This window comes from Rhinolophus sinicus, linkage group LG01, assembly GCF_036562045.2.
Source record: "Rhinolophus sinicus isolate RSC01 linkage group LG01, ASM3656204v1, whole genome shotgun sequence".
Taxonomy (NCBI): domain Eukaryota; kingdom Metazoa; phylum Chordata; class Mammalia; order Chiroptera; family Rhinolophidae; genus Rhinolophus; species Rhinolophus sinicus.
In genome coordinates, this window is record NC_133751.1 from 102,143,777 (window position 1) to 102,161,766 (window position 17,990).

The following is a 17,990-nucleotide window of genomic DNA, read 5'->3' on the forward strand; positions in this document are numbered from 1 at the left end:
TTCCCAGAGGATGCTGATGGAAGTCCTCTGAAAATCTCTGGCCCAGAGAGAGCTTACCTCACCGCAAAGGTTGGGCTGGGGATGGTCAGTCAGTTCAATGGGTGGCTTCTACAGTTTGGCATGTTCAGCTATGGTTTGGTACCAGAGGTCCACTACTGCAGGCATAACACAGTGATAAGAAAAGCCATCATTGCTGAGTGCTGTCAGAAGAACCACTGCTGCTGGCGATGAACGGACCAGAATCTAATCCCAGAGAAGAAAGAACTAGAATGCTTCTAATGTCTGAGTCTCAGGGTACGGTCTGGTTTGTACCTTAGGAAATACTCGGATCCCAGACGGGAACATCGGCATAGTCAGCACATGGAAAACAAAAACGAAGACATAATTCCAATCTGTGGGCAGGACAGCTTGGAAAGTAGATAATTTTGTCACTTTAAAAGATTTACTTGTTCTCATCATTAATATTCTAGATCCAGTTAGAAAATGGGGAAGGATAACTAACATAAGCTAAAAATACAGGCCCGCTATGAAAACCCAAGTCTGAAAATCATGATTCAATCTCAAATTCCATAATGAATTACAGCTGAGGATGCTGATTTGTTTCCTGCCTCCAGCAGGAATGCCCAGAAATGAGAAGTCTCAAGGATAGATGCGTTATGGAAGAAGGAGCAATGAGGCAGGAATTGATCCTGAACTTCAAGCGTCTATGTCCTCCACCAGGAAAGTGCATGGCACAGCAAATATCCTATAGCAATAATCTCTTTTTTGAAATATTTTGTTTTATTTTTCAATGATGATTGACATATAATTATATATTGGTTTTGGTGTACAACATGGTGATTAGACATTTATATAACTTAGGAAGTAATAACCCCAATAAATCTCATACCCATCTGACACCATACATATATAGTTATTACAGTATTTATTCACTATATTCCTTATGCTATACTTTACATCCCCAAGACTATTTTGTGACTACCAATTTGTACTTCTTTATCCCTTCACATTTTTCACCCATCCCCTCAAGCTCCCTCCTATCTGACAATCATCAGAATGTTCTCTGTATCTATGAGTCTGTTTCTGTTTTGTTTGTTCATTTATTTTGTTCTTTATATTTCACATATTAGTGAAATTATATGACATTTGTCTTTCTCTGCCTGACTTACTCCCTTCACCTTTTTCACCCATCCACTCAACCATCAAAATGTTCTTTGTATATATGAGTTTGTTTCTGTTTTGTTTCTTTATTTTGTTCTTTAGATTCCACTTATAAGCAAAACCACATTTCATCTTTCTCTGTCTGACTTATCCCGCTCAGCACAACACCCTATAGGTCTATCCAGGTTGTTGCAGATGGCAAGATGTCTTTCTTCTTTATGGCTAAATACTATTCCGTTGTATATATGTACTACCTCTTCTTTATCCATTCATCCATTAATAGACTCGCAGGTTGCCTCCATATCTTGGCTATTGTAAACAATGCTGCAATGAACATATGGATGCATATGTCCCCTCAAAGTAGAGTTATGGGGTTCTTCAGATAAATACCCAGAAGTGGGATTAATGGGGCCTTCTTTGTCTCTTGTTATAGCCTTTGTTTTAAAGTCTATTTTGTCTGGCATAAGTATTGCTACCCCAGCTTTTTTTGTTCTTTCATTTTCATTTTCATGAAATATCATTTTCCATCCCTTTATTTTCAATCTGTGTGTGTTGTTCAATCTGAAGTGAGTCTCCTATACAAGTATATGTAAGGGTTTTGTTTTCTTATTCATTCAGCCACCTTATCTTTTGATTGGAGCATTTGACCCATTTACATTTAAAGTAATTGTTGACAGATATGTAGTTATTGCCATTTTATTATTCATATTTTTTAAATATTTTTCCTTCTTTTTTGTCTTAAAGAAGTTCCTCCATCATTCCTTGTAATACTGGTTTGGACATGATGAACTCTTTTAGCTTTTCCTTGTCTGGGAATCTCTTTATCTCTCCTTCCAGTCCAAATGATAGCTCTGCTGAGTAATCTTGGTTGTATTTCCTAGCTTTTTATCACTTTGGATATCTCATGCCAGTCACTTCTGGCCTGCAAAGTTTCTGTTGAGAAGTGAGCTCAGGCAGTCTTATGGCAGCTCCCTAGTAGATAACTAACTGCTTTTCTCATGCTGCGTTTAAGATTCTCTCTTTGTCTTTAAACTTTGGCATTTTAATTTTATGTGTTTTGGTGTGGGCCTGTTTGGGTTCATCTTCTTTGGGACTCTCTGCACTTCCTGGGCTTGTATGTCTATTTCCTTTGCCAGGTTAAGAAAGTTTTCCATCATTATTTCTTCAAATAGTTTTGCAATTCATTGCTCTCTCTTCTCCTTCTGGTACCCCTATAATGTCAATGTTGGTACACTTGATGTTGTCCCAAAAACCCCTTAAATCGTCCTCATTTTTTAAAATTATTTGTTCTTTTTGCTGTTCAGATTGGGTGTTTTCTGCTACCTCATCGTCCAAATAGCTGATTTGATACTCTCCTTCATCTAATCTGTTGTTGATTCCCTCTAATGTATTCTTCATTTCAGTTATTGTATTCTTTATTTCTGACTGGTTCTTTTTATGTTTTCTATTTCCATTTGTATATGTCCTACCTCTTTGTTAAAGTTCTCCCTGAGATCATTGAGCATCCTAGTAACCAGTGCTTTGAACTCTGTATCTGGTAGATTGTTTGTCTCCATTGTTTAGTTCTTTTTCTGGAGTTTTGTTTTGTTCCCTAATTTGGGACATGTTTCTTTGTCTTCCCATTTTGGCTATCTGCCTGTGTTTGTTTCTATGCATTAGGTATAGTTGCTATGTCTCCCAATCTTTGTAGAGTAGCCTTATGTAGTAGGTGTCCTGTGAGGCCCTGTGATGCAGTTTCCCTTGTCACCTGAGTGGGTGCTCCAGGTGGGTCCCTTGTGGATTGTGTGTGCCCTCCTGTTGTAGTTGAGTATTGGTTGTTGTTTGCATGTAATTGGGAAGGATTGACCCTTGGTTCATCGGTTATGAGGACTGGCTGTGACTACAGTAGAGGAGCTGTGGTGCAGGGTCTGACACTGTGGAGCCGGATTTGTTTAGCAGGGCTCTGGTGCCCGCCCAGTCTGCCCTTTGGGACTGCCATCTGCAGAGGCAGCTGAGTGGTGCTCTGGCTCAATCTGAAGCAAGCCACCAGGTATGCTGACCCAGGGAACTACTCCAGGGAAGGACCCTGCCAAGGCCAAGTTCAGCTGAAGCCTGTGCCTTGCCTGGAGACACAGGTCATGATCCATGAAGCAATCTGAAGATGGCAACCACCCATGCTGAGCTTGGAAGTTCCTGAGAGAGGCCAACCCACGAACTGTAGCTGGCTGCTGCTAGTACCAGACTCAGGGCTGCTTAGCAAAAGGTACAGGGCACACTGAGGCTAGATGCTGCTTGCTTGGGTTTTGTGAATCTTTGATAGATTTTAGGAAAGTCTGCAGCATGAGACAAGACAGGCCATTTATATGGAAAAGCCACTGAAAGCAGCTTGAGTGGGCCTGAAAGATGGGTGGGTCTCCAGGAATCACCAGGGCAGAGTTTGCCAGGTTGATGGAGACTCAAATATGGTGGCCACCTGCATCTGCATACTGGGAGAAGGGAGGGCTCAACAAAGAAACAATGGCTTCTACCAGCACTTCAGTCTGAAAGAAAGCTCCCCTTCCAGCCCTTGCTCTGAAGCCTGACAATACAGTTCCTCCTGGTATGTCCCTGGTGACTTTTGAGCTGTTATCCCAGTGCTAGAGCTCAGAGCAAGTGAAACTGTCAATGAGTAAGTCCAGGTACAGGCCCTTTAAGAGTAAAGCCTTAGACTCCAGCAGCTCTCCATCCCTCTCAGCCACAATCTTGGCTGGTTTTCACAGCCAGAAGTTATGGAGACTTCTCTTCCTGGCACTGGAATCCTGGGCTGGGGATCCTAGCTCATCTGGAGCTAAGGAACACCTAGCTCATCTGGAGGGATCTCCGCAACTGAGGTATTGCTCCAAATTTTTAACTGCCACACACATGTGTTGGACTGGCCCATTCCACATCTCCATCCCTCCTACCAGTCTCGAGGTGGATTCTTCTGTATGTCCTTAGTTATAAAACTTCTGTTCATCTAGATTTCAGGTGGTTCTCAATGGTGGCTGTTCTATAGTTGAGTTGTAGTTGTGATGAGGTCATGGTCAAAGGTAAACACAGCATTTACACTCCACCATCTTGACTCAAGGTCATAATAATTTCATTTTAAAATCTATAGCTATCATTATTTCCCCCACATCCTGAGATTGGGTCTACCATAATCAATGTACAAAATAACTACAAGTAGACTGTAACAACTAGTTATTTCCAGAGATGTCAGAACAATTAGATGACAAACATTCAAGTAACTTCAAGTTTAAATTATTAAGCATCATTTTTGCTTGTATAGGTGCTAATACATATATCTTGGATATATATCTAATACATATAAGTATCTGGAAAAATATTATCTGGTTTATTTAAACCAGAAGGAATATTTTTGTACATGTGAAAACCAAAGTTGAGAGAGATCATTGGCTTTTCCAAGTACACACATAGGTTGTCCAAGATGAAGAAAATAAACTTTTTAAATTTGAAGTCCAAATATTTTTATTCTGCCTTTGGTTTCTATGCTGATAGATAAATAGATAGATGTTTTGAGGGGGGTTTCTTGACATTTTTACTACTTTATTAAGAAAAAATTTAACTATATACTGAAATAGGATATTATCATGAAAACCCCAAGTACCCATCGCCCAACAATAAAAATTTTCATTCATTTTTTACTTACTCACCATCCCCCCCAACTCAAGGTTATTTAGAGCAAATTCTAGACATCATATCATCTCATCCATAAATAATAGTTTGGCATAGATTTCTAAAATACCAGTACTCTCTTTTCAAAAATTAACAACATGTGGCTTCATATAATGTAATGAGATAAGAAAACAGACATTTATAGCACAGTGCATGAATTTATATTTATTGTTTTATCAATAATTGGGGTATTGCCTTGGGTGTTATGAAACTGAAATCCAATGTGTTTTTGTGATAGTTTTTCAACTACAATTTTTTTTATATCAGTATAAGTTCATATGATTTTTTTTCATAAAAGAATTCCTAGTCATCACATTTTTCCAAAACTCAGAAACTTTTGAGTGAATTATTCTGATTCCATTATGACTATTGGGCTCTGGGAATTTTGAGATTTTCCACTTGAAGCCTCTATCTTCTTTGATTGTGATGATAATCAACTCAATTATTCTTTTCCTCTTGAGAATTACAGAGTTTCTTGATTCCAGTGGCTTTTAAAGGTTCTGGTATTGGAAGCAAAACTGTGAAAAAGGTGGAGAACAGCACCCAAAAGCTCAAACTAGGCAGTGTTTCAGAAAAACACACTAATTGCCTTGAAAAAGCCACTCTGCTTTGTAGCAAACATTAACTATATGTTAGTTAAATAATAAATATTTACGTATTAAATAATATGATGTCTAGGACGTGCTTCAAAATAATCTTGGGGGAAAATAGTGAGTGGAAGTATAGACAAAACTAAATTGGCTATGAGTTGATAAATGTTTGAGTGATGGAGGTTTATTATACTCTACTTTTGTATATATTTGAAATTGTTCAAAGTGAAAACTTTTAATAAAGAGGATAAGAATCACATGAAAATGACAAAACAAAGTCCTCAAAAACTCTTTGCAACCTGTTGTCTGAATGCACTCACCAAAACAGCTAATAAGTACTAATCAGAGTGGTTTGGGTTGCACCACTTTTCAATTGACCCAAACAACAGCAACAAAGAACAAACAGGAATCTGAATAATATATAAACTGGTCAGTTACTTCTACTTCTTTGACTAGTTTCAGATTAGTCCTACTTAGAACTTCTAAAGAACTTGAATGCAATCCGTTTCAGAGAACATGAATTATTCCTTAGTTTCATGGGGTGACTATGAAATGTTCTAAGGAGGACATAAAATTTCCTTGGAAAATACTGCCAAAGTATCAAGTCAGCCTCAGGGAAAAGAAAAACATGGCTTAATATTTCAGAACAGATCAAAAATTCATGAAAAAGATAGTCAGTATTCAGTTCATAGTAAATATTTTTTAAATTCAATAAAAATGAACGAATGAACCATAATAAAAACAAGTCAAAGGCTTATTTGTTAGTGACCAGGGAATCTGTCTTTAGATCAAACTAATAGAAGAGAAAGAATTCCTGCACGATTCTGCAAAGTGTAATGTCCTAGTGAACAATTAGTGTCCTCTTTCCAAATACTAGCCTGGAGTTGTCAGAAGTTGATCTCTGCCTGGTCTGACCCACTTCAACCATAAAAATGGACACACTGGTTGCTGAAAAGCTCTGACTAGCCCCAAGGCCCGGCATTCACAGAGCTTAAACCCGTCCATGACAGCCCAGGCTAGCCGACTGCAGATGGGCACTCGGACAAGACTGTCCCCAAAATACAAAGGCCTGGTGAGGAGGATTCAGGCAGCCAGCTCACAGCAGCATTGCTATCACCCTGAGAAATTTCTTTGGAAAATTTCATACTGCCTTAAGTTCCAGAGCAAAGGAGAGGTGATAAGAAAGGGAAGGAGGTTAGAGGAAGGGAAAGGAGGAAAGGCAAGCATGAAGGAGAGAGAAGGAAAATTTGTGATATGATATCTGTTATAATTTTCTAAATCAGCAAGTGGTATTCGATATCTCCTAAAGACAATCAAAAAGTGAAAAATTATCCAAACAAATTTTGTTTATGCCTCTTTTATGACAAATGCTTTGTTTAACTGTATGTATCCCTCCCATTATATTTCTGTAGGGAATAAAGCATTTGGAATTTATTTTTGAAACACCATAGTCTCTATAACAATGGCCATATTTGTCTCTAATGTTTGTCGGGTTAATTAATTAATTAACTAATTGGTCCAGTCAAGTGCAGTCAGCTGACAGGTAAGTAACACCAATCAGCTGCAGAACCTACAGATTGAATAATGCACTCAATAGATTTTGCTCTTCACACTGATGCAGCAATGAGCATATGTAGGAGAATTATTTTCTTCTTATTTTTGTTACTTTACATAGTGGGATTTGTATAGCTGTCAGTGAATTAATACATATAGCAAATATATTTTATATCTACTTACATATGACCAGAATTTAAAGCTCATACTTCCCAAATGCATGTCCTTAAACAATTGAATTTAATACTGTTTCCATCTCCTATGTACCCTCTGCTCTCAGTCTATGAAAATATTCTTTATAATTCACATACACAAAACAACAGAAATGTATTTTATTTCCTTCTCAAGTCAACAGAGAAAGATAGGTTTTCTGTATCGTCACTTGTTTCACAGAATGCATATTTCTGAAAAAAGACCCTCAGGAACAAAAAACCTTGAAACGAGGTTTCACAATAGAAATTGCTAATCAATTGCATTTATAGCCAAATCAGTTAAGTAGATTTCTTTAATTTGTTTCACAAATAAAATTCTACCTTTAAAAGTTTTTTTTATCAATACACAAGAGTTAAATAAAATCACTGATTTGAGAACTATCTAAAAATTTAGTGAGGACCTTGTCTAGGGCACTGATTTCACAAGTGAAAAAGCGAAGAGCCAAGGATAGCAACTGACTTCATCTGTCAGCAAATGAAATCATGACTGCAGCAGCACCAAAAATCACATAACCTCCATATAATATTGCCTAAATTGTACAAATGACTTATTTGAAGATATGAGCATACACATAATGACCTTGAAATTTGGCACTTCAGTCATTGCCTTAAATCTGTAAATGTTTATTGATTCAGGAGCTATAATAATAGTAGCTGGCCTTTTTAATCTAATGAATATCCTGGGATTTTTTTGCTTAGCCAGAGCATTATATACATAGTCTGAAGTATATCTTAGACCCATAAGTTTTAGCCTGCTGTACCAAAAATAGCAGAGTCCTCTAGAAAGTTTTATAGTATATAAAAGAAGTAGTACATAAAATCGAAAGAGCACTAAAGTTGTTGAATGCTGATTAACTATTGTCCTCAACTCCAATTGCTTTTTTTTGCTTTGCAGTTAACACACATTTTTGGAATTTTAAATAAGTGTAGGTATTACAGGCCACTAAAATAGGTAAGAATCATGGGGAAAAAAGGAATTTTGGACCTTGTATCTTTGCTTGTGTTTTATTTACCATAAATGAGGTTCTTTTCAATTTTCTTTTTGTGTTCAGGTTACTCTTTTGCTAATACTTTTAACAAACAATTCCTAGAAATTTATTGGTGCATGTTTACAGAATTTTGTAAATTTATTAGTGTGAACTTTTAAACTTTTAAAATTATCCTTCATAAAGATTCCAATATTACAAATATATTTATATTTTGTATGAGAATGAATTCCATTTTACTCATATTTTATAAATTATTATTGCACACTTCTGAGGAGTCAGTACATATTTGTTAAACGTTTACCATATAATTATTGGTTAAAAATAAATTACTAATTTCAGAATAAAATTGTCACCATCACAGTTCTAAATCAAAAGTTGCCTACACGGCTCTAAAAGTTCCAAAGGAAATATTAAAGTTGTTTGTTTGTTTTTTCTATCTGTGAAACACTTAGCAAATTATCTGCTTTTTAATGTACTTTTCAGGATATTTCTATCACTTATAAATAAAACTAGAGAGTTTTTTTATTCTGGCCCTGTGGGTATTGACAAATACATTTTATATTCATATGTAGGAAGATAATTTTCTGGTTTTTAGAGCTACTATTTATGGACTACATGCAGTGATACATGTAAGCTTTATTTTTATGTACAGGATCTTTCATATGAAATGGCTATTTCAGTAAGGGAATTTCGAGGTCATTATTTATCACAAATAAGATAATATTCAAGATGTTTGAATTTAAAGATTATTATTTCCACTTACATAAAAATTGCCCTAATTTGGGTGAGGTTTTAGTTTAATTCTAATCTCATTTTTTTCCCCCTAGAAAATCATTTCACCATTACCTGTGGAATTCCATCCTATAGGGCATGATTTTTTTTTTTTTCCTTTTGCAGGAAAGAGCCCCAAGGAGAATTCTCCTCACAACGAACGACCCTGCTGTGCCGTGTGTTTACTCGGCAGTTATCCTCAGAGAAAGAAGTTTGAAAATGTATTAGAGCTAGACTTAAGAACTGGTGTAATTTTGAAAAAGTTATTGCTGCTTAAAATTCTACTTTAAGCCATATAAAAATACAATTATTTTCAAAACAAAAGAAAAAAGGAAAGCAAGCTACTTTTGATGTTACAAATGAAAGGCTTCGTTCCTGATACCAAATTGCACTGTTCATTTATTTTGTCCCTATGTGTGTACGCAGGATTTTTTCCCTCTCTTTTTTACTCAATAAAAACAATAAGATCCGATCTCAGACTAAGGACCTGGCCAAATGGACTGGGTGATATGAACATCCTAGATCCAACTTTCTGAAGCAATGCCCACCCCTCTTGGTTGATGGAGATGGTAAAGCTCCTCTAGCTTGAATCTACTGGGAAGTTGTAGCTATGCGTTTCGCATTTGGACAAATACTGGCGCTTCCACCAAGAATCCCCCCAAACAGGTACAAAGTGAGAAACCCATACCTACAAAAAAGTGGACCCAGGGGGCCGACCTGTACGCAGGAGGGTGCGAAGTTAGTAACTTACTATGCTTTGAGAAACCAAGTCGTTGTTTCTCATTTCATTTATTCTTTTCTTTTCCCTCCGTCACTCAAAAATACATATACATATACGTATGTATATATCAGCTCCCGCCTGGATCTGAATAGCTTGAGCTTTCATTTCGGCATCTACTGCCTAACAATTAATGATGCCTTCGCCCGGCGCCTGTGGCCGGTGCTGGGGTTCGCGCCACCGGGAGCACCTGACGTCAGCGGACCTGCTAACCTGCGTCAGGTCCCGAGCAGTCCCCGGAGGCTTGGACCAGGACTGTGGGGGCTGAGGGGAGGGAGCCCCGGGCAAGGCTGGATGAAACCCTAGAAAGCGAAAATAGGGCTTCCCCCACGCCTGCCAGAAATCCCTGTCTGTTAGAATCGCGCCTTACGCAGCTCCGGAGCCCTCGCGGGCACCTCAGACTAGCCACCGTGTTGGAAGGCCCAAACCCGGGTGTAGGTCCCGGGGCTCGACGAGTGGCGTTCTACGGAAGGGGGCCAAAGAAATTCAGAGTAAGACTGCAGGCGGCGGCGAGCGCTCTCTTCCATCCACTCTTGTAAGGGTCAGTGTTATATTGTTTCCAATGGCTGCAAAAAGTGAATCTTAAAAAGAAATAGACCCACCCCTTCTACCTCAAGTTGGCACACCTTGGAAGTTGTTGGTGACCCGGGGAGCTTTTCTCCAGTGCGCGGGTCTCGAGAGATTGCAATGTTGGGGAGGTGGTGCTGGAACCCGCCCTTGGGGAAAATGAACTCGATCTCGCCACAATCTTGCCTCTCTTCCAAACTTTTCCCTCGTTCCCCACTCTCCTCTTCACTTTTTGCAAACCTTTCAAGCATGGGGAGTTCTCAAAGTTAGGAAAGGTGTGCTTTTCCCAAAGGGGGCCAGTGCTTCTGACTTCCCGAAAGTGTTCAACCGCGCAGTTGCTCTGGTCCTCAGGGTCGGGGACCAAGTTTGGCAAGGGGTCGACCTGTGCGTGGGACGGAGTCTACAGAACTCAATCTGGAACCAATCCTGTAGCTCTCCTGGGCCCTGTGTGAATTTCTTCAACATTGGCTCTTGGGGAATGATTTCTCTCCGCTAGGATCCTTAATTTTAAACTTTCTTTTAATGATAATAGGGGCTTTCCGTGTAATTTTCCATCTTTCCATCTGCACTCTGAACAGAGAGGAGTGAAGGCAGAGACTCCCTGAGCAACGATTTAGGCCGAAAACTGCTTGTTGTTACGTTTTCGCCTGGAATAAATTTGCGTCCTAGGAACCGCGCCAGCGCAGCCCCAGCAAGACCCGTGGCGCTGCGATCCTCTCTCCAGGACAGCAGCTCAAGGAAGTCAGTAGTTGGAGGACTGCAGGGAACAGACCAAGAACACGACTTCGCTTCGTCCCCCCGCCCCCCGCCCCCCTCCCGCCCCTTCCACCCTAAGAGTGGCTGGGAACTCAGGCAGTAGCGAATTTCTACCCCTCTCCAATTGAGAGCAGTTAGCAGGCTCTGTTACTGGAGGACAGAGAAGAAAAGCAGTTTCTGGGGGTGCCTTTTTTTTTTTAAATTAGAGCTTTAATGTCAACTTAAATAAAATGACACCTTTCCAGAGTCAGTCAATAAATACAGCGGTAGCCACCGCACCTTCCAGTGGCCTCCCATTCCGTGGCCTCAGAGAAGTCCCCAACTCCAGCCTCATCCGTGAGGCGAAGGAGCTGCGGGTCCAGCCTCCATGCACCAGGCCCAGGTCCTTGTGGCCAGGCTGCCTTCCCTTTCTGGGCTCCAAAGTCCGGAGATGAGTCGAACTAAATTAAATCGAAAAGCCTCAACTTTTAAACGGCTTTAAAATCGGTGACACTTCCCCTCTGTGTGTGCCCCACTGCCTGGCAGATATAAATTGTGACACTCTAGTATCTCCAGCGAGTAAAACATTATATATATATATATATATATATATATATATATATATACACATATATATATGAGATTATATATATACATATATGAGAGATCTCTACATATATGTATATATCTATATCTACATCTACATCTATATATATTGCGATACTATGACACTGCCTTCACAGCCTTGCCTGGTATCAGGACTTAGTTAGCACAACACAATTCATTAGAGGGTTGCCTCAAAGTGGCAACTTGGAGTATTTCAGGTATTATTTGGAGAAGGTATTTTGGTTTTATTTTGTTTGTTTTTTAAGGACATAGTAATGCGCTTTTTTACCAGATGTACTGCGCTGCCCTTTTGAGGCAGCAATCAGCCCTCCTGACACTTGGTTAAGCCTCAGGATTTAAAAAGATCATTTCCTCGTACACCAATTTGAGCGAAATCTGGATTCAGAGTGTGGTTTTACACGCCCAGCTCGAATGTCTAATGTATCAAATCCTCGTTAACGAACGGCCCTCTCAGTGGCCATGTCAGCCAAAGGTCAGCCCTGTGCAACAGGGCAGCGCGGTTCAAAAGCACTCTTCGGCGCCCTGCCTCCCTCTCCCCTGCCAAATCCATCTTTCACATTTCAATAATAGAGCACACGGAGTTCCAACCAGAAATGCCAAGGTTGTTTTTCTTTCCTTCTTCACATTAGTGACATGTAAACGACGTGTCCTAAGGCAACTACTGAAAAATTAAGTTTATTTTTTTTCCAGTGGGAAGGGAGTGGAGTTAGTGGACAAGGTAATTGTCGAAATGTCCTCAAGAGGCACGAATATTTGAGAAGCTGTGACTCTTAAAAATCTTCACTTAAGACAGTAATAATAATGATAACTAATGAAAAAGAAACTTCACAGCATTGAAATGGAAACCATGAGTAAACTTCGTTGGAGACCTTAGGGATTAGAAACTGCTCAGGGAAAGGGACAAATCCCCTCCCCCGATGCCACACACACACACACACACACACACACACACACACACACACACTTTAGAGAGCAACAGAAAGCTTATTCTCAAAAAGCAGCTTTGGTATCCACAGGGACAAAGAGGATCCAGGAGAGCGAAGCTGGACCCCTTTCGCCTCCGCCTCACTGGGGAGCCCCGCGACATTTCTGACTACCTTGGGGTCCTCGGCGTTCATACACACCAGCCTCACAGGCAGGATTGGCGCGGCTGCTCCACATCAGCCCAACTTCTCGGCGCGCTCCTCAGGCCACGAGCGCGCGCGCAGTCGCGGGCGAGTCCGCTGGGAAGGTGGCTGGGCGGGGTGGGGAAAAAACGAGACTTACCAGGTCTGGGGTCTAGGTTTCGGGCAAGGTTGGCAGCAGAGAGAGGCCGGGCAGATAATCCTACCGGAGACGCGCAATTTGGGCAGGGACTAAGTAAGGCGTGAGTGGGGGGAAGGAAAGCGTCTGTCTGATTTGGGGTCCCTCTTCCCCTAGCTGGGGCCTGCGCAGAATAAATTCGGCCTGGCCTGGGGAGGCCCCAGAGCCCGCCTCACCGCCGTCTAGCCTAGGCATCCGGGCCTCCGGACTCTGGCGCCGACCGGGGGTCGCCGGGTAAGAGGTTGGGGGAGCGAGGAAGGAGCGTCCCCACTCTCTAGCTGAGGAGAAGGCAACTGCGTCGCCTGCACTGAGAGTGGGGGCCAAGCTGAGCAACCGGGCACGTCCACCGCGCCCGGCCACAGGCTTGCAGACCCCGGCAGACTTCCGCCCCTCCCTTCCCTCAAGCCCCTCGCCAAATGAAAAGGGTTCTTGGGGCCTTGGCCTTTTGAGGAAGAACGCAGGAACCCACGCTGGGTTTGTTCTTTGCCCAGAGCTAGGCCGAGTCACGTCTTCGTCATTAGCATGGAGTCCGTAGAGTTTAGCTTGCCCCCCCCGCCCCCCCAACGCCCCAACATACTCAAACACAAAAGGACCCAAGTTGGGAAGGGATTTCCTGTGGGGTGGCCCTTATGACGGGGTTCGGTGGATCGAGGGATTCTACGCCTCTGACGAGATGCCGGGTTCCCGGACCTCCGGGTGCCTCGGACAAGAGAACCCTCTTGTTCCGGCCCCTTTTTGTCCAGTCCCCGCTAGTGGGACTATGGAGCTTATGTCAGGCCTCCGTGGGCTCAGGTCACAATGGCTCTTCTCGGACCATCCTTGTACCATTAAGCTCCGAGACTCAGAGCCGGATAGGAGTAAAGGCTTTGTCCTGGCAGGATCATTTCCAAAAGCCCTCTGCCTCGCTCTCAGGTTCAAAGCTGAAGACTTGGTGAGTGGTAAAATGATGCTATGGCCCCTGAAACTGGCCCGGGTGAAGCTGGCCCTAGGCTGGACTGCAGTGCGAACTGGTCAGTAATACAAGGCCTCTCCTGTTGGCAGTGGGGGAAACAAGAGGAATGGAATGGGTCTACCCGTTCAGTTGAAAGTAATATCCAAAGGAGGATTGGAACCTATCGGCAGCCATTTTCTGATGTCATGGTATCTGAGATTTTGGCTAAAATACCCAAAGGCAAAACTCTATAGATGCCAGTCTGAAGAGTTACCCAGGGACCCTCCACTACCCCGCCTCCCCTTTGTTTACAAGTGTTGATCACTCCACCAGACCGGTTATGCACTCCCTCTGGAAATGCTAGTACACTGGCCACAAAATATCCTGCAACGTGCAGAACCCCAAGAATGTCACCAGGAGAGGAAGGCAGAAGCCGGCACCTGAACTCCGCCAAACCCTACACTCTCCTTGTCTCTAGGCCAGGCAGCGCAGTTCCTTCACCAGTCCTCATGTTTGCACCATGTAAGCACGTTGGCGCTTAAAACTATACCAGCTCATAAGCATGCAAGCTAACAAATATGATTTGGGAAGGGTCAAGTGAAAACCCTAGAGAAGCCATTCAAGCAAGTAGCTGCTAGTCCCCCAAGTGGGGTGGGAGGCACTGGGGCACAGTCAGAATCAGAGAGAGGAAGAGGAACCAGGAGAAAGGAAAAGGAAAGAGAGGAGAGGAAGAGGGACAGAGAGAGGAAGAGAGGGAGAGAGAAATGGACAAAGGCAGGCGGACGCTCAGGCCTGGGTGTGTGCAAAGGAAGAGGGTGGGCGCTAGGAAAACACCTAGTGTCTCACCCCCAAACACACACCTCAGGCTTGGGTTCCAAGTGCCAGGTAAGAGGGGACGTCCTTTCCGAGGAGCTAGGAGAGATGAGAAAAATCAGGGTGCCAGTTCCCAACTGGGAAGGGGACAAGAAGAGTAGGGATTTTCAGGGGCGTGGCTCGTGGTCCACTAGGGCTCGCGCACTTCGCAGCGCGCGGCCCTTGGGATGGTGTCGAGGGGACTGCCCGACCCGCTCCGCTCGGGGTTTGGACGGCGGAGGCCCCAAGTTGTTCCAGCTTACGCTGTCTGCCAGGCTTTGTGAGCTCACTTAAACCAGCGCGGTTTGAAAACAAACACGTGCAGCTTCTTCGCCGCAGTATTTTGACATCCCGGCCAGCGGCTTTCATAGGCGGGAGCCTCTGAGCAGTGCCGCTTGTAGCCCATGTGGGCGGGGGCGCAGCTGCTTTTTCCTCAGCACGTGGAACCCCGGATCGCTGGCCGCGCATGCGCACTGCCCTCCCAGCCCCAGCCGCGGACCGCTGCAAACTTAGAAAGAGCCCCGCGGGGCTACAGGGTGACATAAAGAGCCCCTCAAATGTTGACCACCCGGCCTTCTGTGGAGGTGATGTGGGGGGTTGATATTCCACCCACCACACCTACCCGAAATCCTGAATGTATATATTTTCACGAAATTCTCCGGGACAAAAATCACCTTTGACGCACAGATTCACCCAACCCTATCCTTTCTCGTGGTTTCACCTTCCTCCACAACTTTCAGCTTTTTTTGCCAGAGGTTAGGATTTTCCCGGATAAACAGAAAAAAATTTTAAAAGGAATCACGATGTGAGCTTCTCTCACTGTCTTTGGTTCCTTAGGTTTTCTGTAGCATAATAGGGATTGTTACACAAGAGAGATGCATAATAACATATATTTTTTTTAGTTTGCTAATTTTGGGGTGTTTTTTAAAGATATGATCCCCGTATGTTTATATCTACGCTTAATAGTTGATTCTTGTGTATGCTGTCGGTAAAAATATCACTATGTATGTTTCAAAGCCCCTGAATTCTCCAGCATATACTTACAGAGATGCCCCACAGGCCATCACAGGCAGCCAAAATATTGTTGACAGTCGAAAGTCTCTAGCACCATCATTGCCAATGTCCTTTCCATGCTAGATAGCTAAATCCGATTTCTTAATCTTGAAAAACCCACCTCCAGTGCAGCATTAACTGGAAACTTCATACTATTTTAGCTCCTTGCTCTAAAGTGGAAATAAACATTAGGAACTAATGCCGGAATTGAGCATGCATGGTAAAAATAGCCCCTGGTTTAGCCTGATCGTGTTCCCTCTTGCTGAGTCAGAGACCCTGGAATGAACCAGCCTTGTATAGATTAGTGGAGAACATTGCCTATATTTTGTGTGCATTATGTCCTTACATTTGCAATAAACTTTGAGAGAAAGGCTCAAGTGTGACATGTTATAGGAAGTTAACATTTTTCTTATTTGTTGTCCCAAACTAGAGAATATCATTTGAAAAAATATGCTAAAAAGCTGAAAAAGAGAACACTGTGAGAAATGTGTACTTTCAATGGCTTGACTAGCACAGAAAGGAAAAATCTTCCCATCGCCACGCTATTTTCAAGAATTCTAAAACCAGAGAGTGGTGTCAGCTGTGGCTATCTTTGTAAAAACAACAGGTTTTTTTTTTTTTCTAATATGAAAACATAGTTCTAAGATCTATACTTGATGCTAGGAGGAGGTGAGAACTCTGTACCTAGAGAGGAGAAGATAAATTTGTAATTAGCATTTCGAGTTGGAAAAAAGAAACTTAAGTTGCAAATGTCTACAATCTGATGGCTTTCTATCTAGTTCACAAATAATCAAAGGCACCAGCTCAGTGTCTTCATTTTGAGTTTGCCAGACCACATACATTTACTTCCTACCCATCATAAACTGATGCTGTTCTTTCTGGACAAGGGCCTTCTCTAAGCTGCGTCCTGGAAAGAAGTATGTTCAGGTACCAACTCTACCAGCACTATTTGGTGAGTACGGTTTTGTTGCCAGCCCTTTAAAAGTTCTGAGAAAACTTCACAATCAACAAATAAAAACATCTAAATGCCAGGCCCATCAGCAAAGAAGGTTAGTGCTATTTTCATTGTCAGCTAAAGCAAAAAAAAAAAAAAAAAAAAAAAAAAATGATAAGCATATGGGGCAATTGAAAGGTTACATCTTTCTTTTGGAGGTGGTTTGCTTCTTAAAGGTTAACTTGAATGCTTGACTTTAAAAAAATCAAAATCATCAGCTGCAAACGCTTAAAGCAGTTGGGGGTAGCTTTTGAAGAAGAAAACAAAGGATATGAAATGTTTGAAAATTACTTAGCCCCCATATAAATGATGCTTGTATATTTATATGCTTACTCTATAAATGTACACACATACCACAACTCATTTCTCTTCATTTCTTAAATATGATTGCTTGTACTCAGGCATTTTTTTGTTGACACAATATAACTTTTTAATAACTTGTTAGCTATTCTAATCATTTGACAGTATCCAGACTACAATGCAGTCAAAATACTAACCAGGACAGCTTTCTGCCTAAATCAAAATCCAAGGCTACACATAGAAACCAGTCATTTGCAACATCTTCAGCTCCTGCTAAATAGGGTCTAACAATATATTTCCCTGTTCACATTCATGTATTTCAGAACCTAATAGCCCATGAAGAAAAGTATGAAGAATACATCTCAAGAAGCAGACATTAAAGGTACCAGCAAAAATAATAGACTATATTGAAGTTTGAAGCATTATTTTAGGCTACCTACATCATTAACGACTTTTTCTTTGTGATGGGTGTTAGAGAAGAGAATGCATAAGGAAGAATGGCACAAATATTGGCTTCTATTATAAAAGTTTCTTTTCTGTGAGTGAGCTTATTCACAAATATACACACGGTACTCCTCAATTTTTTTTTAATTATTTGGGCTTCAAAGTCTAATATATATATATATATATATATATATATATATATATATATATATATAATACGAAGTAGCTTTGAAGTAAATATTACCCCTAAAATTTATCTTTAAAATACCCTACTTAAATCATTTCATAGTATATTCAATTATTATACTGAAATGAAAGAAAAGGCACAAGGTACATAACAAATAATAAGATGTTTATATTTCCAAATTTTACATGAACTACATTTAGAAAAAATGCACTCATTTACTATCTTCCTAAATGCACCATCAAAGTTACAA

The 17,990-nt window shown here is 41.5% G+C and overlaps 1 long non-coding RNA gene across 10 annotated transcripts in view; it reads right to left on the reverse strand.

The window, feature by feature from the left end:
* LOC109456544 (uncharacterized) overlaps nucleotides 1-13,405 on the reverse strand; it is a 119,899-nt gene extending 106,494 nt beyond the window's left edge. For 5 of the 10 annotated variants that reach the window (XR_012496855.1, XR_012496849.1, XR_012496851.1 and 2 more), the window contains exon 1: nucleotides 12,944-13,403. This is a non-coding gene — a long non-coding RNA (uncharacterized LOC109456544). Of the gene's footprint in view, nucleotides 1-57; nucleotides 7,606-12,943 lie in introns of those variants that run through there. The other 5 variants (XR_012496854.1, XR_012496846.1, XR_012496848.1 and 2 more) reach the window with 4 other exon arrangements.
* Between the last annotated feature and the right edge of the window lie 4,585 nt (nucleotides 13,406-17,990).